At 38.7% G+C, this 24,368-nt stretch overlaps 1 non-coding gene across 1 annotated transcript; it reads right to left on the minus strand.

Annotated features, from left to right (window-relative positions):
• Positions 1 to 16,085: 16,085 nt before the first annotated feature.
• Positions 16,086 to 16,192, minus strand: LOC127077462 (small nucleolar RNA R71). Its single transcript, XR_007787273.1, has one exon. It is a non-coding gene; the product is annotated as a small nucleolar RNA R71 (small nucleolar RNA).
• Positions 16,193 to 24,368: the final 8,176 nt, after the last annotated feature.

Below are 24,368 nucleotides of genomic sequence, written 5' to 3' on the forward strand. Positions count from 1 at the left end.
ATCAGTGAAAGGGACTTGTCTCCCCAGCGTAGTCCCCGACAAGTGTGTGGCCTTGTCCTGACATATGTAGATGTCATCCTTGTGATACCGGTAAGTGTCGTGTTGATCCCGTATGGAACCTTCCTTTTTGGTGTCTGTAGACATCATCTTTCGATGTTCGTAGCATCCTTTCTCCCATTCGTCCGTCGACGTATGGTTGAGTCTTCCCAGTCATCCGTTGATGTTTGGTCACCTCTCCGTTGGTGTCGATAAACGTCGAGTTTTTCCCATTCGTCCGTTGACGTCTGGTTGTATCTTTCTCCCATTCATCCGTTGATGTCTGGTCACCTCTCCGTTGGTGTCGGTAAACGTCGAGTTTTTCCCATTCGTCCGTTGACGTCTGGTTGTATCTTTCTCCCATTCATCCGTTGATGTCTGGTCACCTCTCCGCTGGTGTCGATAAACGTCGAGCTTCTCCCGTTCGTCCGTTGACGTATGGTTGAGTCTTCCCATTCATCCGTTGATGTCTGGTCACCTCTCCGTCGGTGTCGATAAAAGTCGAGCTTCTCCCGTTCGTCCGTTGACGTCTGGTCGAGTCTTCCCATTCATCCATTGATGTCTGGTCACCTCTCCGTTGGTGTCGATAAACGTGGAGCTTCTCCCGTTCGTCCGTTGACGTCTGGTCGAGTCTTCCCATTCATCCGTTGATGTCTGGTCACCTCTCCATTGGTGTCGGTAAACGTTGAGTTTTTCCCATTCGTCCGTTGACGTCTGGTTGTATCTCTTTCTCCCATTCATCCGTTGATGTCTATTCACCTCTCCGTTGGTGTCGATAAACGTCGAGCTTCTCCCGTTCGTCCGTTGACGTCTGGTCGAGTCTTCCTATTCATCCGTTGATGTCTGGTCACCTCTCCGTTGGTGTCGGTAAACGTTGAGTTTTTCCCAATCGTCCGTTGACGTCTGGTTGTATCTCTTTCTCCCATTCATCCGTTGATGTCTGGTCACCTCTCCGTTGGTGTCGGTAAACGTCGAGCTTCTCCTGTTCGTCCGTTGATGTATGGTTGAGTCTTCCCATTCATCCGTTGATGTCTGGTCACCTCTCCGTTGGTGTCGGTAAACGTCGAGCTTCTCCCGTTCGTCCGTTGACGTATGGTTGAGTCTTCCCATTCATCCGTTGATGTCTGGTCACCTCTCTGTTGGTGTCGGTAAACGTTGAGTTTCTCCCATTCGTCAGTTGACGTATGGTTTGAGTCTTCCCATTCATTCGTTGATGTCTGGTCACCTCTCCGTTGGTGTCGATGAACGTCGAGTCTTTCCCATTCGTCCGTTGACGTCTGGTTGTATCTCTTTCTCCCATTCGTCCGTTGACGTATGGTTTGAGTCTTCCCAGTCATCCGTTGATGTCTGGTCACCTCTCCGTTGGTGTCGATAAATGTCGAATTTCTCCCATTCGTCTGTTGACGTATGGTTTGAGTCTTCCCATTCATTCGTTGATGTCTGGTCACCTCTCCGTTGGTGTCGATGAACGTCGAGTTTTTCCCATTCGTCCGTTGACGTCTGGTTGTATCTCCTTCCCCCATTCATTCATTGATGTCTGGTCACCTTTCCGTTGGTGTCGATAAACGTTGAGTTTTTCCTATTCGTCCATTGACGTCTAGTTGTATCTTTCCCAGTCATCCGTTGATGTTTGGTCACCTCTCCGTTGTTGTCGGTAAATGTCGAGTTTTTCCTAGTCGTCCGTTGGCGTCTAGTTGTGATTTCTTTGTTCCCATTCATCATCTTTCGATGTCTGGACGTGGTTCCTTTTTCTAAAAAAATCAAAATCCCCAGTGAAGTCATTGGTAAACGTCGTGTCTGGTCCAGTGATAAATATCAGATCCCAGTGGAGGTTGCCGTTGGTGAACAGTCTTTTCTTGGATCCTTGCAGAGTGCAAATTTCTACGGTTCTTTGGTATTCAATCCCTATTTACCTTGAAGGACTGACAGTCGTTGCTCTCATTCGTTCAGGTTCCCAGTTGATTGAATAGTGGCAGCTGTAGCACCTTAAATTTGCACCCCCCATTCATTCATTCATTTCATTTTTAGGTCATTGACATTGCATTAACATTGCATTAACAGTGCATAGTACCTTGCATTTCATCAGTCAAGACTGGCATCAGGAGAAGTCAACTGTGCAAGAGACCAAGCATTTCCATGAGATGAAGGCCCTATGGTTGTTCTAGAAAGCTTACATGACCCAAGGTCCATGTTGAAGCAATTTGGCCAAGTGTTGAAGGCTCAAAGTCTACAGTGCATGACCAAGTCATCTGAGGCCCATAAAAGTCAACTGCAAGTCAACTGAGGGCTAGGAGATGGAGAAATGGTTTGAGGCACTTCATTCATGTTTAAAAGAGGTTTATTCAACATGTCAAACTCATACCTTGAAGATTTGGAAGCCAGATCAAAAGTTTCCAACAATGGAAATTGACCTGCAATTTCAAGTTTCCAAAAATGGCAAGTTTTTGGACAAACTTCAACTCAACTTTCCAACATCAAATAAGCTTCAAATGAAATTTTATCCAACATGAAAGTTGAAGACCTTTCTCTCCCATTTCCAAAAAGTCCAAGATCATGAGCATCTGATGAATGGTTGAGGAGGTATGATCAAATCATGGCAAAGTGTGCTTGAAACTTCAAATGGCCATATCTTTTGAACCAAGACTCCAAATTTGGTGGTTCTTTTTGCACAATTCTCCTCATGACATGAATTTTCCAAATACCTCATCACATTGCATGAAATTGGAATATATGATCACTTGTTTATTCATGAAGTTTTTGAAGGAAATTTGCCAAAATCAAAATTGGTTGATCACATGCATGTAATTCCAATTCCAATGTGTGCATGGAGTAATTTTGAGTGGATTTGGGCCTTGGTGTGTACTGTTCACGTGTGCATCCCATGCATGAGATGAAAATGCAAATTGGTGCATGCACCTTATATCCTTCTAATCTCATTTAGCTTTGGCCTAATCATGATTTCAGGTTGATTAAGAGGACATATATAAGGTTAATCATAACTGAATTGGAGAGAATACACAAGTTCAGATCTAGAAATTCCCTTTTGCTCTCAATTTTCATCTTGCTCGATTTTGAAAATTTCTCACATAGTCCTCATTTCTCTTGGTAAATTCATGATCATGGAGTGGTGTTGAGTGAGATTGAACGTGCATTTTGAAGAATTCGTGCCAGATTCAACCATACTTGAAGCTTGAAGGTGTTAATGGAGTTTTCAAATTAAGCTGGATTCACACGTGTTGGAGCTTCAATTTCTTCATCAATCATCTCTACAAACATTCTGGAATTGATCTGGATCATTTGGAGTGCTGTATCGTGCAAAACAAGAACCTGCTCTTCAAGAGGTAGGATTTTTGACTCTCTTAATTCTCAAATTCATGTACATATTTGTGTAGATCTTTGTTTGCTGAGAATTCTGAGCTAAAAATCGAGTGAAATGGTTTGGTATTCATTGAGTTATGCGCGTTTGAAGTTTGAGATGCAAAAATGTTCATGCTCGATTCTTTTTGATCTTGATGTTTTAAGCTTAAATGTTTGTTGATCCTTGCTCACCATTGAAAGATCCTGCTAATGATGTAATTTTTGTCAAATTCTGGACGTTTCTGGAATTTCTGGAATTTGGTGGATGAATATTCATCTTCTTCATGATGAAGATGATGAATCTTTATGTTAGCGACGATACTGTGCATGCTAGCGACGGATTCTGGGCAGGCTTAGGGTTTTCAGACAAAACGACGTCGTTTGGTATTCGCGCGCGCGTTTTGAATCTGGACAGGGTTCGATCCCTGCCGAGCGCGTGTTTTCAAATGTTAATTCATTTTTAGTGTTTCCCTCCTCTTTTTCCATGCTTGTTCATCTTTGACTTTCAATTTTTTTGTTAACTTAGAAAAATCATAATAAATTGAAAAATGCATCAATTCACTCCCAATTTTTTGCAAAATGATCCTTGTTTTGTCTAGTTTTTTATGATGATGAGTTTGGAAGTTGTGCACGGCTGGAATGTTATTTGCTCTAGGTTGATTGGTCATAGGTGCATGTATGATCTTGCCTTACTCTTCCTATCATGAAATGCTTGATTTTAATCCAATGGACTTGAAATTTTACATGCTGATTCTAGATACATTAATGGACCTTTGAGGCTTGATTTGGTATTTTTCTCCTGTATCAATTTTGTTTTATGCTTGTGTTTGCATGGTGTGATAATTTGTGTCACACATTTGGTTGTTATACTTGTGCAATTTGATTTCCATACCAAATGACTTCTAATGCTTCTGATTTTTTGCATGATGGATGTTTTGGGTGTGTTAAATGCTCATGAATTTTTCCAGAATTATTTGAATTATTTCTGTTTTGATTGGGAATTTTCATTCTTAATGTTCAAATGTGTGCCTTGAATTGGTCATTGACTTCTCTTGCCTATTACATGAACTTGTATGATGATTTTGGTTTGGTCCTTTTTGGGACTTGTTCTTGATTGATTAAATATGATCCATGTTGAATATCAAGTTCTGTTTTGGCCTTTTGATCCATTTTTGACCCTAGGCTTTGACCTAGTGGTTTGGACTTACCATTTGAGTTGTGAATTTCAGGTTCAAGTGTGCATCTCCATGATTGATGTTGCTCCTTCATTTGAGTTTGATCATTTGTTATTGTTGGCTAACATTTGCTGTTTTGTAGGCTTTGAGGATGGTTCACTTGTGTTTATGGCTTATGTGTTGCATATTAGGTTGTCTGTCTGATATTGACTGTTGACTATTGTCTGGATTTTGTACTGATTGGTTTAGCTGTTTCCACAGGTACTTAAGTTGCTTTAAGTTCATTTGAACTTTGCTTTGCTTGCTTGTGGTTGGCATACCACTGAGGTATAATTCCTTGATCTTCATATAGTCTCGAAGACCTGTCATGTTACTTTGGCAGGCATCTGTCTGAAGCCCTCCTTAAGAGGCAATGTTTGTGGTTATTTAATTTTGTGCCAAGCAGGTTAAGTCCTCTTAAGAGGCAATTGGCAGATAAAAGGGATGTGCAATCCATCCCCTGCTATTCAGTTGTGTCATTCACTTTGCTCACACCATGTGTTGATGCATTCTGAATAAGAACCCAAGATCTTGTTGTGTCAGTGATGTGGAGAAGAGTTCCTACATTCTGAACTCCCACACTTTCTATTTGAGTCAAGCTCTCCCAGGCCAGGGATAAGAGTTGTGAGGTCTTACCCTCACTTCCCATTTCATCTGCTTCACCCTAACTCTCAATGTTAGGGTTAAGAGCTAAAAACACCCCATTCCAGTTGGCTTGTTTCTACAGCCTAGCCTTGTATGAGCCAATTGTTTGCATATAGTGTGTGTGCTTGCTCTCTTGTGCTTGTGTTTGCTTTATTGTACTGTTTAGGCTAGCTTGCTTCCTGTGCAAGTTAGGATAGAGACCTCAACATAGGGATCGTATGCATGACAACTTCTAGGCTCGAGTCGTAGTCTCCCTAGAAGCTTGTTATCTCCCTTGTCTCTGGTTAGGTTAGAAGTTCTTTCCCTGTTAAGGGGAACTACGTCGCCCTGATCCTCATACCAGATGAGGTACGTAGGCAGGAGATGAGCAGATCTCTCCGGGCGCCCTTTTTCTTTTTCAACCCTCTTGTTTGCTTGTGTGGAGTCTGACGTAAGTCCAGCGATTGGCAGTTGGTTTCCTGTGTGTGTTTGTTGGTTCGGAGTCTGATGTAAGTCCAGCGATTGGCATTCGGTTTCCATGTTTTCCTGTTTGTGTGGAGTCTGACGTAAGTCCAACGATTGGCAGTCAGTTTCCTGTTTGTGTTTGTGTTTATTTGGTGTGCGTTAGCCGAGCTACGAGTGCTCTGATTCTTTCTCTGGTTAGAGAAGATACGTATGCATAGGATGCGACATCTTAGCGAGCACATTTCCCCTTCCCCCGAACTACGTCGACTCTGATGTCTGTGTCTGACAGACTACGTAGGCCCAGGATGCGATATCCTGCCGAGTCCCGTTTCTTCCGTCTTTCGTCTGTGTTTGATTCCAGCGTGCGTGCAGTTTGTGAGCAGTTTCTTTAGCAACCTTTCTTCTATTCTTTCTGAGCGTGGATCCCGTCGAGTACGACGGATGCGTAGGGGTGCTAATACCTTCCCTTCGCATAACCGACTCCCGATCCTATCAATCTCTGGTCGCGAGACCATTCCTTTCCAGGTTTACTTCGAGCGTTTCCTTTCCCTCCTTTGGGATAAATAACGCACGGTGGCGGCTCTGTTTCTTTTTCTCGCCGGTTTTTCGCGTAATGCGACAACAGGGAGTTGAAATTTGAGGATCATGATCTGAGTTGCTTCAATTTAACCTCAAAGCAACTCAATCTTATTTCTTACATTTGTAGGACTTCAGACAACAAAAATTCTAGAAGAATTATGAAGAATTGAGTGAGAATCGAAGAAAAGAAAAATGAGAATATCACCTCCACTGTAGGTTCAGATGGCCACGATCTTGCTTCCAACTTCACTTAGCCTTGCTCTAGATGCTTGATAAAGTAGAATTGAATAAAAAAGAAAGCAGGACTCTTGGAGATTTGAATCTCAAAACAGTGAAGATTCAAACTCGATTTCCAATGGAAATCTACAAGGTTATCCTTTGAGTGGGAGGGTTTAGGGTTGGGGATTCAAAGCTTGCGTGCAAGGGTCCTTAGTTCTGAGCATATACACTTCTATTTATAGCCAAAGCCTTTGATATTTGCACACTTGTTTCAAACTTTCAAAAATAGAAACAGCCTTTCATGGATGCATGTGCGTGTGATAGGCCCATGTAATCATTCAATCAGGTCCAAAATCGTTTACAAACATTGTTGAAGTCATGTTAGCAAGCCATGCAAGTTCAATTATGCCAAATGGTGATCCAAATTTAAGCCATGCGCAAGTCACTTATACGTTTCTCAAATGGGATGAATTTGGACTTTTTGGAAAGGTTACATCAAGTGGAACAACTTTCATGTTGAACACTTTTTCATTTGAAGCTTGGATCATGATGAATATTGAGGTGGAAGTTTGGAAAATCAAACATATCAAACTTTTTTCTATGTGTCAAGCCATATGTTCACTTCTTCCACCTTGGCTAACTTTTTATATGTGCTTGAAATGAGAAAAGTTCCTTCATCACATGTGTAGATATCTCAAAGTGCCTCAAAATGGTCACAAATTTGACCTCATTTAGATTTAGTATGAAGGAGTTATGCATTTTAGAAGTTAAGCAAAGTCACTTGTTCAACGACATTGGTCCAAAATGACCTATAATGTCTCCTCATATCAAATGCATTTAAAAGTTGAATTTGTTATTCCTCCAAACTTCAAAGTTGAAGTAGACATATTTAATTTGATCATGCAACTTGAATGACTTTCATCTCATAAAATTTGAGAAAGTTATGGTCTTGGGAAGTGGACTTTCAAATTAGGGTTTAGACAAAATGATCTATAATCTTTCACCATACAAAATGAATTTCCAAGAAAAAGTAGATCTTGACCTCAATATGAAAGTTATTTGTAATGTAATTTAGAGTAACGTTTCTCTTGGAATCATTTTCATATGACAAAAATTGTAAGAGATAGGGTCTAGAGAACCCTAGTTTTGATTAGTTGAATTCCTCTGGTCAACCACCATGAACCAACTTGCTAGATTGCTATTATATTGACCTTTGGGACTCATAAATGATCATATATGCATAATATGATGAAATGTGAGGTATCACTTGAAATGTTTGATCAATTGTCGAAGAAGTCACACAAGATACCCAAATGAATTAGGGTTTCCAAGGCGAACCAAATCCAAACTCTTGGTGATTTCTTGATCAAAATAACATGTGAAGATCATGGGGATTAATATATGAAGCTTAGAGCCATAGTAAACCAATCCTTGACTGAACTCCTTGCATTGAGGGTCTTAAACCCTATATATGAGCTTGATAGATCAAAGGTGAGCATGTGCACTACCTACAAAAGAGTTAAACTATACAATGACATATTTTTAGTTTTTTGGTTAGTAAATAAAGATAAAATACAAAATATGATACAATCAAGTGGTGCTTGGTGATCTCTCCCAATGCAAACCCAATGAATGGAGGGTGAGGAGGATGCCAAGATGTAATCCCAATGCATATGATGATAAAAAGCATGAGGGATCTTAGGGTCAAAATTGAGGTTTTACAATCACCATGTTCTTTAATTGAAATTTTGATCAATAATTCATCAAGAGTTTGAAGCTTGGTTGCCTTGGAAGTCCTAATTCATTTAGGTATCTTGTGTGACTTCCTCAAAAAGTTTCTTCAACATTTGGTCAAAGATCTCAATGGATAATTGTAAGAACCCAATTTTGACCCTAAGATCCCTCATGAAACTTCATCGTATGCATTAGCATTGGGATCATACCTTGGCATCCTCCTTACCCCTATTTCATTGGGTTTGTTTTGGGAGAGATCACCAAGCACCATGTGATTGTATCATACTTGTATATTATCATTTTACTAACCAAACTACCAAAAAAATATGTCTTTGTATTTGCCTAACTCTTTTTAGGTAGGGCAAGATCCCATTGATTTATCAAGTTCATATCTAGGGTTTGAGACCCTCAGGTCAAAGAGCACAACCATGGATTGATGCAAGAGTGGTTATAAGCACCATATATGAGTCCCAATGATCTCTACATGTTATATTTATCAAGTATTCTTCAAAAGTTTGAGATTGATTTGCCTTGGAAACCCTAGTTTGACTGGGCATCTTGAGTAACTTCTCCCACAAGCTATCTCACCAATTGATCAAATTTTTCAAGGGACACTTCAAAATTAATCATCTTATGCATATATGATTTCCCATGAGCCAAGAAAGTCAAAGGAATTGAAGGTTAGTAGGTTGGTTGATGGTGGTTGGCCAGATGAATTCATCTCATCAAAACTGGGTCTCCCTAGACCCTATCTCCTAAACCTTTCACCATATAAAAATGATTCCAAGAGAAAAGTTACTCTAAATGATATTCCAAACAACTTTCATGTTGAGACCTAGAGCTAGTTTTTCTTGGACAATCATATTTATGTTGAAACATTATAGGTCATTTTGTTTAAACCCTAACTTGAAAGTCAACTTCCCAAGGCCATAACTTGCTCAATTTTATGAGATGAAAGATTTCCAAGTTTCATAATCAAATTCAAGGTGTCTACTTCAACTTTGATGTTTGGAGTGAGAGCTGATTCAACTTTTATGAGCATGTGATATGAGGATACATTATAGGTCATTTTTGACCTATACCATTGAACAAATGATTTTTCTAAACTTCAAAAATGCATAACTCTATCATTATAAATCCAAATGACATGAAAGTGTTCAACATCAACCTTGTTCCCCTTGATCCAAGCTTTCCAAAGCACCCAAGTTCATGCATTTTGGGTGAAGTTTGTTAGGGATGAGCGTGGCTTTAACAGAACTGCATCATTGGAGGAAATTAAATGTCCAAAACTCTATTTCACTTTGCCTTGCCAATCAAGCATCATTTGAACTTCAGTACAGTTGCAATTGGATCAAAATGGATTGCTTCATGGGCCTGTACACGCCCATGCAAGCTTGTGCATCACATTGCCAAATTTAGAAAATTTTAAAGTATGTAATTATCAATCCCAAATGCTATAAATACAAGGCCTCTGAGCTCATTTCAAACACACCTTACGCGCCAGCTTTGCCCCCCAATCCAAACCCTCTCATTCTAAAGGAAAACCTAATAATTTTCAACTTGAAATTTAGTTTGAATCTCAACTGTTAGAGATTCAAGAACTCCAGGATCCAAAGCCTTGCACCATTGCTAATCACTTCCTACAAGCTTCTCAAGTGTGATCAGATCGTGTTTGAAGCAAGCAACCTCAAGTTCTGCACAACATTGAAGGTAATCTTCAAAAAACTTCATCTCTTAGATTCTCACTCAATTCTCATCAATTCTCTTAAATCTTTGGTTGTCTGAAGTCCTACCAATGTAGGCAAGAAGATTGAGTTGCTTAGAGGTCAAATGGAAGCAACTCAGTTGACACACCTCAAAATTCAACTCCTTATATCTTTTTATATATTTGGATTTAGTTAAAATTGAAGTCTGATTCGTTCTCTACGCCATTTTTTCTTTCAGATCATGTCCTCCTTTTTTTATTTTGGTGATGGTTGAGGGTGGACCAGTCCGGTGAGGTCCACCAGAGAAGAAGACTGGAGCTCTGGCTCCGGCGGTGAGTTGGAACATCTCCCATCCACAAGATCCTTTCAAAATGTTTTAATCCTGAGCGTCCATTGTGATTACCATTGGTATAACGCGCTGACTCGTGTGTCTGGTGAAACACGCGTTTGAAACCACTTGATCTGCCACATCAGTTAATGAAGGATATCAAGTGGTCCACGTTTTTTTGATTTTCGGATTTTATTTTTTATTCCTTTGATTTTCATTAATTCATATTAATTTTAATGTTGATCCAAAAAATATGAGAGTTTCACCATAAAAATTCAAATATTTTTCTCAAGGTCCTTTGACCTTGTTTGACCTATGATAAATCTCATGGCCATTTCTTTGGTGTTTTGATGAGGTTTTAGGAATTTGATAAACCATATTTAATTTAAATGCCTTATTTTAGTATTTTTAATTTGAGTAAATGCCAAATAATTGTGTTGACCTCTTGTGATGACTTGTTTAAGTTTGACTCTTGTGGTTAGGCCTTGGTCAAGGTTGATTTGACTTTGTGGAGTTCATATAATTGGATTTAGAGGATTGATGGAATGTGCATTCCATCTCCCAAAATGAATGAATGATATTAATTTGGTAAAAGTCCTCCTTTGACCAATTTGAGTTTTGATCCATTTCCCTCCCTCTTCATCTATTTTCCATTCTTTATGCATTCATCTCATTTGGCCTATGATGTCTCTAAATCCTAAGGCTAGTTGATTGCAAAATTGACATAAGTATGGATAGGATTAGACCACCTCTTTTGCATATTATTTTTTGTGTTTGGTATGTTTCATGAGCATAGTTCATCATACTATGTCTCTAACATGCATCAACACCAAAATTCTATTGCCTGACCTCAAATAGTTATGACTTCTACATAAGTACAATTACGATTGATTAACATAGCGCTAAATTTTGACACAAAAGACATATCATTCTAGTTAGTGAGATTGTAAGTCTCCCCTCTTTCATGGTATTGTGTGGAAACTTAGTCTTTTTTCCTTACTTTGAAAATGTCTCAGTTTAAGGATTCATGCTTGTGATAAGTGGGTTGAGTGTTCTCCAAAGAATGACTTAAAAAATGAAAAGCAAAAGCAAGATAATACTAACTTCTAACTCATTAACAACTAACATTTAATTTCAAGCCATTTACTTTAATGCAATTTAATTTTAGTCTCTATTCATTTTCCATTATGCATACCATTCTGATTGTTTATGTTAATTCAATTTTCACTTTGTCCATTTGGGCCATATTGTGTGATATATCTTGTTTGTGTATATTTTGTTTGTCTGTGTGGTCTTTGACCATTAATGTACATAATAACAAAAACCCTAAAAACTTTTGTGTGGACTGTTGGCTTGATCTTGGACAAATTGGACTTAGAATATAGGCAACCTCCCCATGCTAAAGGACTTGGCCAATGCCAACTTTTGTGAAACCAAGTGCTTGCAATTTGAAACTTCATCTGATACTCTTTGAAGACCTCTCTTAGTTCATCTGCATCATGATCATTGTGAAGCTTTTATTTTGAACCTGTGACTTGTGGAATTCTTCTGCTACATGGGCTAATTTGAAGAAGATCATGGAAGTGGCTAAGCCTTGCTCTTCAAGATATATTTTTGCATTTGTGTGTTGCTTGATTCTAAATGTCCAAGGGAATTTGGGTTTCTATTGACAATCTTGTCTATTGGATTGCTACCCATTGGTAAGATCTTTTCAACCCTTAACTTTTAATTTTGTTCATAGGATTAGTCTCTTCATCTCCTCTCTATTTATTTAATTTCAAAATATCTCCCTCCTTTTTAAAATCTTCTTTGATTGAACTTACTTTGTTCTAAACCTTGATAACTTTGCAAAGTAGACACTTTGGCCTTATGCCATTGTATTTTCAAACTTCTTTTCTTAATCAAACTTGTAAATAAACTTAATTATACTTGACCTAAACTTTCAAAAATCCAAAAAGAACTAACTCATTCAAATCATTTTTAGGCCTTTGTGCCTTTCAAACTTAAACTTTGTTAAAAGCAATGCATCTACTTTCAAATTTGTATCACGAACTACGAGGTTTTGATCCCTCATATTTATGTTGGTACGTAGGCACAAGTCTGAAGGTCTTGTCAAACATAAAAATATAATTAATGAATTCTTTTTCTCATCCCCTTATTCTATTTGTTTGTAAACATCACTTTCTACAAAATACATATGCACACAAAAAAGGGCTCCCTAGGAAAACCTAGGACACTTTGGCTACTAACACCTTCCCTATGTGTAACCAACCCCCTTACCTGTAATCTATGATATTTTATTAGTTTTGATTTGAAAACTTCTTACTTTTGGGTTTTGCTCGTACTTTTCCCTTTTCCCTTGGAAACAATAAAAGCGCGATGGTGACTCTGGTTTTATTGATCTCTAGCTTATCCATAGCTTGATAATCATGAATTTACCGCTATAGGAATTAAGTGGCGACTCTACTGGGGAGTAGACTCCAGTGGGTTTAGCCTACTTTTTTTGTGTGAATATAATTGTATATATGGGATGTTTGTATATTTGTTTGTATGATATAATCTGCTTGTTGTGCTTGGTGATCTCTGAGTGGTGAAATAAGTTCTAACCCGAACTTGAGTGAAATTAAGATAAGAGGACGGTATAGTCATGTTCGAATTGTATGGATTAGTCCTTAACAAGTTGGCTTGAGATCCATCTGTTCAGTGGAGACTCTTTTGGATTTGGAAATGTCACACAAGTATTTATGGTTAGGCATTACTATCTCTAATTTTGGTCCAAGAAGCTGAGGACCATAGAAATTTTACCCCCTCTTGGCCTATTTAGGACGTAGTGTGGAGACTGTTCAAGTATAGACTTGATAACAGTTGTTACGCGATACTACACTCAGACGAGTTTCTCTTGAGAATATTATGGGTCGATGAGTCATTCATCTTAATCTGTAATATCCGATAGATGGAATTAAGACTCTGGGAACTTTTTAGAACATGATCTACATGTTTTTATCCTTAGTTCAATCCTTTGGGATGGTTCTTACTCAGACTCCATGCTCGTGACTTACAACAAACCCTTGATTCTTGGTTGATCCAATCAAGTCTTGTCAATATCAATGGAACTTGGGTGTTGATAAGGTGTAAACCATAATCCACCCAAATGGATGATTGATCTTGACAATGACTTGGTTCATCCCTTGACCTTTGTTTGTTTTCCTTGTGTGTGATCCCTTATTTGTGATTTTTGCATTCATGAATTCATGCGCATCATAACATTCATCACCCGAAAATTTTAAGGAACTGAGGTATTATTTGCAATCATTTTTAGACCATGGATTATGGACGAAGGAACACTAAGAAGTACAGTTTCAGATGTCCCGACTTGAAAGATTTAAGGAAGCTATCATCTTTTGTATTATATCCCTTGGACTTTGATAACATGAAACTATATCACATTTTAGACTCGATTTAATTAAATTATATTATTATTTGTTTCGATTTATTTCATATCATTCGATATTACTTGGTATTTTCCTTCTATTTATTTCAGGTAACATTATTTGAAGCATACGTGAAAAAGAAAGAAAAGGAGGTGCAAAAAGAGGATAAAAAGCAATCCACTAAAGCCCAGCCCACAACTACAAGGAGAGGCGCTGTGATGTTGTGACGACCGCCACACAAGGTGTGACGAGCGTCACGCCCCCCTGCTAAGTGTTACGAGCGCAACACATGGTGTGACGGGCGTCACACCCCCATTCCTATATTTTTGGCTTTGACGCGTAACAGAAGCACGTTCACGTTTTTCTTCGCTTGACCAGTTGACGCTTGACAAAACCTACTGAAGGACTTTGGAAGAAACGGTCACTTGATGGATGGATATAAATAGGACCAATTATGGAACCCTGGAGCTCTCTCAATTTTTTCCAGTTTTCGACACCGTGCATTATTTTTACTACTTTTTAATTTTCCAGCACTCTACTTTCCTAGCAATTTTTATTTCCTTTACTTTTCCAGTCAATTTTGAAAGCATTCAATTAATTTTCCCACAATAGTTTCTACACCGGAAACTATTGTGTAACTTTTACTGGATCTAACCTTACGTTAGATCATAGTATTTTATTCCTTCGCCTTTATTTTACTGTCTGATCGAAGATTGTGACGAACAAATCCAACCGGCTTGTGGTGGAGTGTTCAAGCATCGAAGCTAGGAACAATCAAGATTTCTATTAATTTTATAGGTTCATCAATTTATTGTTTTAATCTATATATGCTCTGTACTGCTGTTTATCTATACTGTCTGTCTGATATGGCTGTATTTAAGTATAATTATTGTTTAGGCTTGTTTAGCATGTCCGGCTAAATAAACTTAGATATCGGTATGTAAAGTAAGCGGAATGAAGGAATCAAAACTAAGTTGGTTTAAATTTATTTAAAAACATAATCACTCTTTTTATGGTCTCAATTTACAGAGTTAATACCAAAGTTTTTGTACGAGAGTAAAAAGCATAAAGAAGTTAAAATCAATAGAACGACGGTTTGAGCTTTTAACTGGACAGTGTAAATTGGACACTAACTTTAAATCAGGGCGAAAACAATTTTTAGAGTTAATTAAATTCTAATCATTTTCAAAAAGTATTTTTAAAGGTTAAATGTGAGGACGAGAGTTAAGCATTTAAGTTAATCATATAATCTAAGTCAATAGAGCGAGAGTTTGAGACAAGGGTATTTAAATGGTTAGCATTTTCTTAAAAAGAGTTTCTACAGATTCTATTGTTTTCAAAAAGTGGTTTTGGACTTAACTAAATAGTGAAAGCGTACGTCAATATAAAATCATAGTCTATTCAACAGAGCGAGAGTTTGAGAAAAGGCTTTTAATCAATAGTGTCTAATGAAAAGATTTATTTTAAAACTAAGAAACCAACGAAGATTTGATTCCCTAATTACGACGAACTACATACCGATATCCGCGTTATTTGATATTTAATCTAGATCTTATTTTAGTTTTACTTTCCCCCCTAATCATCAAAGGATCATCCGCCTTAGCTTTACGAAGTAACCCAAGAAAAACGGTATATCGATTCATTAAGTCCCTGTGGGATCGATATCTTTTATTACTACGCGATTAGACTGTGCACTTGCAGTTAATACCCCAATAGACTCATAAAGTCGCGATCAAGTTTTTGGCGCCGTTGCCGGGGACTTTTATTTAGTCGATATCGTAACTCTTCTGTTACGCTGTAGAGACTAAGGCAATTTTTATTTTTTTTTCCCTTGTTTTTCGTTGATTTGTATGCCACATACTCGCTCACAAGGCGAACCGTACTACTTACGAATCAACGACGTTGAACGATATCTCCGAGTCTTATGACGAATTCGAGAGTATCGTGCAGCAAACAATCTTCCTCCAATCGAAATTCCTGATCTCAAAAATCTTCTTCCTTCGCCGATACCCGAGATGGCAGAACCAGCTCGTGCCCTTCGAGATTACGCCGCTCCATCGCAAGATGAGCCGCATTCGAGTATTTCTCCACCCGCAATCGAAGCAAACAACTTCGAACTTAAACCTTCGCTGTTACAAGCAGTGCAACAGAATCAATTCTTTGGAAATCCTACCGAGGATCCAAAACTTCATTTATCCGTATTTGTCCAATACGCTGATACTGTTAAGCTAATGGTGTCACTTCAGAGGCAATTCGACTTCGTCTCTTTCCTTTCTCGTTAAGGGATAAAGCTAGAAGATGGCTTCAGTCTCTTCCTTCCAACTCAGTCACCACATGGAATGAGTTGAAGAAAGTCTTTCTTGCCTGATATTTTCCTCCAAGCAAAACAGCTATGTTGAGAGCCCAGATAAATGGATTTAAACAGAAAGATAACGAGTCTCTTTTCGAAGCCTGGGAAAGATACAAAGACATGATGAGACTTTGTCCATACCATGGTTTAGAGGACTGGTTAGTAATTCATACCATTTATAATGGTCTCTTATACAACACAAGATTAACGATAGACGCCGCCGCAGGTGGTGCGCTTATGGATAAACCTTACGCTGACGCTTATCAACTTATCGAAAGCATGGCCCAAAACCACTATCAGTGGGGAAGCGACGGAACAATGGTAGAAAAACCTCAAACGAAAACTGGCATGTACGAGATAAGTAGCCTTGATCATGTTAATGCAAAAGTGGATGCTCTTGCCCAGAAAATTGAAAGTTTAAATGTATCACCTCCAGCCACCGTGGTTGTCGTAACTCAAAATTGCGAAGTCTGTGGAATCCAAGGTCACACTCCTACAGATTGTCAACTCCTAACAGGAATCCAAGCAGAGCAAGTGAACTATGCTCAAGGAAATCCTTACTCGCATACCTATAACTCAAACTGGAAGAACCATCCTAATTTTTCATATAAGAGTAATAATGCTTTATACGCACCAGGACAGGCTCCCAGTCAAGCCCCACCTATACCTCCTGGATATCAAAAGCCGACCCCATCTACGCCTAACAATAACGTTCCTAAGAAATCCAACTTGGAAATCATGATGGAGAACTTCATAGCTTCTCAACAGCAAACCAATAAAGATTTCTTAAACCAGAATGTACACACTAACGAACAAATTAAACAACTAGCAAGTAAAGTAGATGCCCTGGCTACCCATAACAAAATGCTGGAAACACAAATCTCACAAGTAGCTCAACAACAAGCGCCTACTGCTGCCTCAACTGGTACATTTCCTGGACAACCCCAACCTAACCCGAAAAGCCATGCTCATGCAATTATATTAAGAAGTGGAACAGAGGTAGAAGGACCATCTGATCCAAGAATTGAAAACCAAAACTCTAAAAAGTCAACTGAGGAAGAAAATAAACCTAAGGAAAAGGAAGAGAGTAATAAGGAAACCGTAGAAAAGAAGGAACCTTATGTACCTCCACCGCCTTATAAACCACCTATCTCTTATCCTCAGAGGCTAATTAAAACCAAAGACGCGGGCCAATTTAAAAAATTTGTTGACCTACTGAAACAACTAAACGTCACCATTCCTTTTATAGAAGCTATTACACAGATGCCCTCATATGCTAAGTTCTTAAAAGAAATTCTTTCTAATAAAAGGAAACTTAAGGATAGCGAAACCGTTACACTCACTGCTGAATGTAGCGCTATAATCCAGAATATGCCTCCTAAAATTAAAGATCCTGGTAGTTTCTCTATACCCTGTCACATAGGAAAATTTGTCATAGACAAAGCTCTATGCGATTTAGGAGCCGGTATCTGTGTTATGCCCTTGTCCATATGCAAGAAACTGGAATTGGGAGAATTAAGACCAACTAAAATGTCTGTGCAATTAGCAGATCGTTCCGTTAGATATCCCGTAGGAATTCTTGAAAACGTTCCCGTGCGCATAGGTCAATTCTACATTCCCGCCGACTTTATAATTATGGACATAAGAGAAGATGAAGTTACCCCCATTATACTGGGAAGACCCTTCTTAGAAATTGCCGGTGCTATCATAGACGTAAAACGAGGACGACTCACTTTCGAAGTAGGAGAAGAGAAAATTGAGTTCATTCTTTCCAAATTTTTGAAAGCACCTGCAATAGATGACACATGTTACTTCATGGATATCATCGACGAGTGCATAAAAGAAACAGAGTTAGAAAATGACAAATTGTCTGACTATCGCGCAGAAGACAGACTAAACCAATGTTTCGCAATAACACCGGATACTACGCAATGCCTTAGGAAACCAACCCTCGACCTGAAAACACTTCCCAAAAATCTGAGATATGAATTCCTAGACTCAGAACTTGAACGACCAGTGATAGTTAATGCAGACCTAGGAAAACTCGAAACCGAAAAACTCCTACATATCTTAAGAAAATATCCAACCGCACTAGGATACAACATCACCGATCTTAAAGGGATAAGTCCTTCTATTTGTATGCATTGTATCATGCTAGAAGAAGACTGTAAAACTTCTAGGGAACATCAGAGGAGATTAAACCCGATCCTGAGTGAAGTAGTGAAGAAGGAGGTAACGAAGTTATTAGAGGCAGGTATCATATATCCTATATCCGATAGCAAATGGGTTAGTCCTGTACACGTAGTACCAAAGAAAGGAGGTATAACAGTTATCGAAAATGAGAAAGGAGAAACTATAACCAAACGAATCGAATCGGGATGGAGAATGTGCATTGACTATAGGAAACTAAACAAAGCAACCCGAAAAGATCATTTTCCTTTACCATTCATAGACCAGATGTTAGAACGATTAGCAAAGCATTCTCATTTCTGCTATCTGGACGGTTACTCAGGCTTGTTTCAAATACCAATCCATCCTGATGACCAAGAAAAGACAATGCTCACATGTCCTTTCGGTACCTTCTCTTATCGACGAATGTCGTTTGGCTTGTGCAATGCTCCTGCAACCTTCCAAAGGTGCATGATGGCAATATTCGCCGATTTTCTCGAAAACATCATGGAAGTCTTTATGGATGACTTTTCCGTATGCGGGCAAAGTTTCGAAGAATGTCTTGAAATCCTAGAAAGAGTTCTAGAACGATGTGTAAAAGTAAACCTAGTACTTAATTGGGAAAAATGTCACTTTATGGTACAAGAAGGAATTGTTTTAGGGCACATCATATCAAATAGAGGAATTGAAGTAGACAAAGCCAAAATAGAAGTAATCGAAAACCTTCAACCTCCGAAAACTGTGAGAGAAGTACGAAGCTTCCTAGGACATGTCAGTTTTTACCGACGATTCATTAAGGATTTCTTTAAAATAACTAAACCTTTAACCGGATTATTAATGAAAGATGCTGAATTCATCTTCGACAATAAATGTTTAGAAGCATTTCAAACGCTTAAACAAGCATTGATCTCCGCACCCATAATGCAGGCCCCGGATTGGAATGAACCATTCGAAATAATGTGTGACGCAAGTGACTACGCCGTAGGCGCTGTTTTAGGACAACGAAAGGATAAAAAACTTCACGTCATATATTATGCGAGTAGAACTCTAGATGAAGCGCAAATGAATTACGCCACGACCGAGAAAGAACTTTTAGCAGTAGTATTTGCACTAGATAAATTTCGTTCCTACTTGGTCGGAGCTAAAATAATCGTTTACACTGACCACGCTGCCATTAAGTACCTCTTAACAAAAAAGGATGCTAAACCTAGACTCCTAAGGTGGATCTTGTTGTTACAAGAATTTGATTTGGAAATCAAAGATAAAAAAGGAACTGAAAACATAGTAGCAGATCACCTTTCTAGACTTGAAAATCTGGAACCGGAAAGAACATCAATCAATGATGACTTCTCGTACGATAAACTTATAGCTAATTTGGAAGAAAATAGAGCAGATAAACAGGTAGAGACCACCTTGGCTGTATACGTTACACCATGGTACGCCGACTTTGTCAATTATTTAGCTGCCGGAATAGTTCCACTTGATTTATCCTACCAGCAAAAGAAACGATTCTTCCATGAAATGAAATATTATTATTGGGACGACCCTTTACTTTTCAAAAGAGGCCCCGATGGTATTTTCCGTCGGTGTATACCTGAAGAAGAGATAGAAAGTATAATCCAACATTGTCATTCCGCTCCTTATGGTGGACACGCAAGTACATCCAAGACCTGCTCTAAAATCCTACAAGCCGGTCTTTATTGGCCAAACATATGGAAGGATGTGCATGCTGCTGTCAAGAAATGTGATAGATGTCAACGCACAGGAAACATATCTAGACGTGACGAGATGCCACAAAAGGGCATTTTGGAAGTAGAGATTTTCGATGTATGGGGAATATATTTCATGGGACCTTTTCCACCTTCTTTCGATAACAAGTACATACTCGTAGCGGTTGACTACGTATCAAAATGGATTGAAGCTATAGCTTCTCCAACAAATGACACACGAGTAGTAACTAGACTCTTTAAGAATATAATCTTTCCAAGATTTGGTGTCCCAAGAATAGTAGTCAGTGATGGTGGATCGCATTTCATATCTAGGATACTCGAAAAATTATTGTTTAAGTATGGCGTAAAACATCGAGTGGCGACACCTTACCATCCTCAAACCAGTGGACAAGTGAAAGTGTCTAACAGAGAAATTAAACAGATATTGGAAAAAACAGTCGCCACCTCAAGGAAAGACTGGTCATCAAAATTACCCGAAGCTTTATGGGCATATCGAACCGCTTACAAAACTCCCATAGGAACAACCCCATTTAGGCTTATTTATGGTAAATCTTGCCACCTCTCGGTAGAGTTAGAACATAAGGCCTATTGGGCTATTAAAAATTTAAATTTAAACTATAAGGCCGCTGGTGAAAAGCGAATTCTTGACATAAACGAATTAGAGGAACTTAGACAAGACGCCTACGAAAATGCCAGAATCTACAAGGAAAGAACGAAAAAATGGCATGATAAACGTATATCAAGAAAAACCTTCAAATAAGGCGATGTAGTCCTTTTATTCAACTCTAGACTTAAGTTATTCCCAGGAAAACTAATCTCTAGATGGTTAGGCCCTTTCCAAGTCACTAATGTTTTCCCTAGTGGAGCTGTGGAAATTAAGGGAAAATCTATGGAAACATTTATTGTAAACGGGCAGCGTCTGAAACATTATCACTATGATGAAAACAATGAAGACTCGCAAGTCTTGAAATTAGACGTATTGTCTCCTAAATCTATAGATTAACATTCACTAGTTTTATGTCGAGCTTGCGACATTAAACAAAGCGCTTCGTGGGAGACAACCCACAATTTTTTTATTTTTTTATTTCTTCTTTGATTATTCTCTTTTTTAATTTTATTTAGTTTTCATTCTCCGTATTCTTTATTTTAATTAAAATTTTCTTCTTTTCTTCTTTCGGCATTTGGCCAAATCCTGACTAAATTCTTGTTTTTCTTTTCTTTAGTTAACACTAACTAATATGGGACAAATTGAGCGTATGGGTATCAAATTCAGAGGGAAAGCTCAGAGACAAAAATTCGAAGAACTAGCAGCGAGAGAGATGCACCCAAGTTTCTATGCTGATGATTGGGCAATGACTGCCCTTGGACTAAGAGAGAGTGTCCTGTCTCTGCTAAGTCAAATAGGGTGGGAAACCACACCTATTCGAAGACAATTCGTTACTTACCGGAGGCTAACTCTAGAATTCCTTAGCTCCCTGATCTATCTACCAAACCATGGAAAAGGAATAAGCCGGGGTTTCATTCAGTTCAGGATGTTCAATATGGAGTATCAATTTAACATTCAAGACTTTACTAACCTTTTAGGGTTCCCTACCTCTTTTGATACATTCACCATGAGCCAAGAAGACCTTTTTTAATATAGAGAGCTTGAACATTTTTGGGGAAGCTTGACGGGTAATGACAACCCTGAGGAACATGAGTTTCTTTCTGGAAACATACATAACCCAACTTTTCGTTATTTCCACAAGATCCTAGCACACACTCTTTTTGGGAAGAAATCAAACATCACCACAGTATCACGTGATGAACTCTTCATAATATTTTGTGCTTCTCAGAACCGTCCAGTGAATGGTGCCACCTATATGTTGGCGAGCTTCGACCGCCTTATTCAAGCTGGCCGTGCACTGATCCTAATAGGAGGACTAATAACCATGATTGCTAATACTATTGGATTGCGCTAACCCATGCTTGATTTGAACCCTTTCTGTGGCATTGAACCTATGAATATACCTTTCCTCTTCAACACTATGTTTATAGGAAACCTTGGACCTGAAGAGTTTGAACTAATAATTAATAACCAAGCTTTCTACCTATTCACCATGCCTAGTCCGATGACTAGTGTCCATAACCGAAATAATTGGCTCTACAACCTGAATGGAATACCTTCCCCTGTTAGATCTATTGAATCCATCCAAGACTATGAGATTTGTGACGACCAGATTCCTTATGCTAAGTCTGATCCACAGACACCTACAGGTTACCATGATGTTGCCTCTCCACCTCATCCTATCCCGACCGCAGAATCGGCAATACCTGATCTTAGACATCATATGCCCGGAACTGATTACAACACCGCCATTCAAGCCTTGAGGTCAGAACAAGATGCCATCAGAAAAGAGTTAACTAATACGGGACATGGATTTCTGGGATACATGAGTAGTATGACAAATCAATTTCATGAGTTGCTACACCATGTCAATTCCTTTGCCCCTCCGGCCAGATATCCTGCAAGTGGCTAGAAGTTTTTAGTCAATTAATTTTAGTTTTAGGGAATCTATAGTTTCGTTTAACATTGTTTTAATCTTAGTATTTGTTTTTCCATGTTTTCTTTTACCTTCAAATGTTACATTATCTTTATTTTATGAAGCTATTGTATTATTGATTAAATTTTATTTTGATTTATGCAATATCTACAATTATCAATAATGATATTTACTGTATGCTACTTACATAGCCTATTAGAGAAAAAAAAATATTTATACACTATAGTGTGTAGTAGAGTAGCATGCATGGCAGTACAAAAATATAACAATAGCAAAATATAATAAACATAAACAACAACAAAATAAAAACAATAAAATAATAATAACAAATTATGAAGCACCCACGTAAGTGACCGTTGCAAGCTGACTGGTGTGACGAGCGTCACACAATCCATCACGGTCGTCACGCAAGTGCATGTGACGCCCGTAACACCTTCCGTCACAAGCGTGACAACTTCAGAATAGGTGAACATTGGTGACCGTTGGGGACACGACCGTTACCCCCACCTTTTTATCTTCCCCATTCATTCACCTCTTTACTCCATCCCACTCACATTCCTCCACATTTATTTTTCTCTCACCCACTCCTCTTCCAACTTCCAAAAACTTTTCCTATAAATACCTACACTCCATTTCTCCCTAAACCACATCATTCCAACAAACCACTCTATACAAATACATTTGCATCCTCTTTCCTTCTTTCAACCCAACTATCAATATGGCGGAAAACCAACAGTTCGGAAATATTATCTTTTGATCCGAAGATGATAATTATCAACGGGAGCAGTTCGATCGGTTTCAACAACGAGGTGTCGTCTCCACCAGGTATCCTGATTTAAATTGTTTACAAGAATTAGGCTTACTTCAAGGTGTGCAATGGATGCTTCAACTTGCTGGTTTAACCTTTCTTTGCACACACAATCAACCTACCTACCCATCACTCACCTTAGAATTTTTAAGTTCCTATTCATACACCACTCCAACCGGTGAAGACGAGTACTTAACCGGTACCGCAAATTTCCGCATGTTCAACACCGAGTACTCACTATACCAAGATCAGTTGAGTGCCATGCTACACTTCCCTGTAGGAGGCCAAGTCCACCCAAGAATACCTCCGAACTCACAGTGGCACATAAACGCCTTCGACCTCTTTAGAAAAATATCCGGTGTGGAAACAAACAACTGGGATGTACTTGTAGCACCTCAAATTTGCACCTATCATTGTACATACCATTTCATATTAGGTCATAACATATCATGATACATTGCATAGCATTTGCATTGTCCCCAGTTGCCTCAAGAGCAAGCAAGCAGGAATTAGGTCAAACTGATCAGGAGGTCAGTCAACCAACCAAGCAAAGTTGTTTCTCAAGGAGCAAAGGTCCTAGGGTTTGTCCTACAAGTTCACATGTCTTGGAGTATCATTTGAAATGTTCAAGTCAAGGGTTGAAGGCTCAGATGTTATCAATCAATGCAAAGCCAGGTCAGAAACCCTAGATATTCAACAGTCAATCAAAACAGTGGATGGTGGCCATTCTTGTGGAATTTGGGCACCATGGTCAATTATCAAGAGTTCATATGTCTTGGGACATCATTTGAAGTCAAAATCTCAAGGAACTAGGGTTTGGAATTCATCAGAAGTGCACAGTCAAGTCCAAAACCCTAGAAAGTCAAAGTTGGTCAACTGTGGTTGATTCTTTGGATTTGATGGATGGAATTGGTTTGAAGGAGCTTATTCATGTCCTAGTAGGTCTCATATGTCATGGGAATCAACATCATGGAAGAATATCAAGCCAATCAGAAAATTTCCCAAAATAGAAACTGGACCTGTAATTTTAACTGCCAAAAATAGAAACTTCTTGATCCTCAACTTGCATCATGAT

Source organism: Lathyrus oleraceus, chromosome 4 (assembly GCF_024323335.1).
Source record: "Lathyrus oleraceus cultivar Zhongwan6 chromosome 4, CAAS_Psat_ZW6_1.0, whole genome shotgun sequence".
Lineage (NCBI taxonomy): Eukaryota > Viridiplantae > Streptophyta > Magnoliopsida > Fabales > Fabaceae > Lathyrus > Lathyrus oleraceus.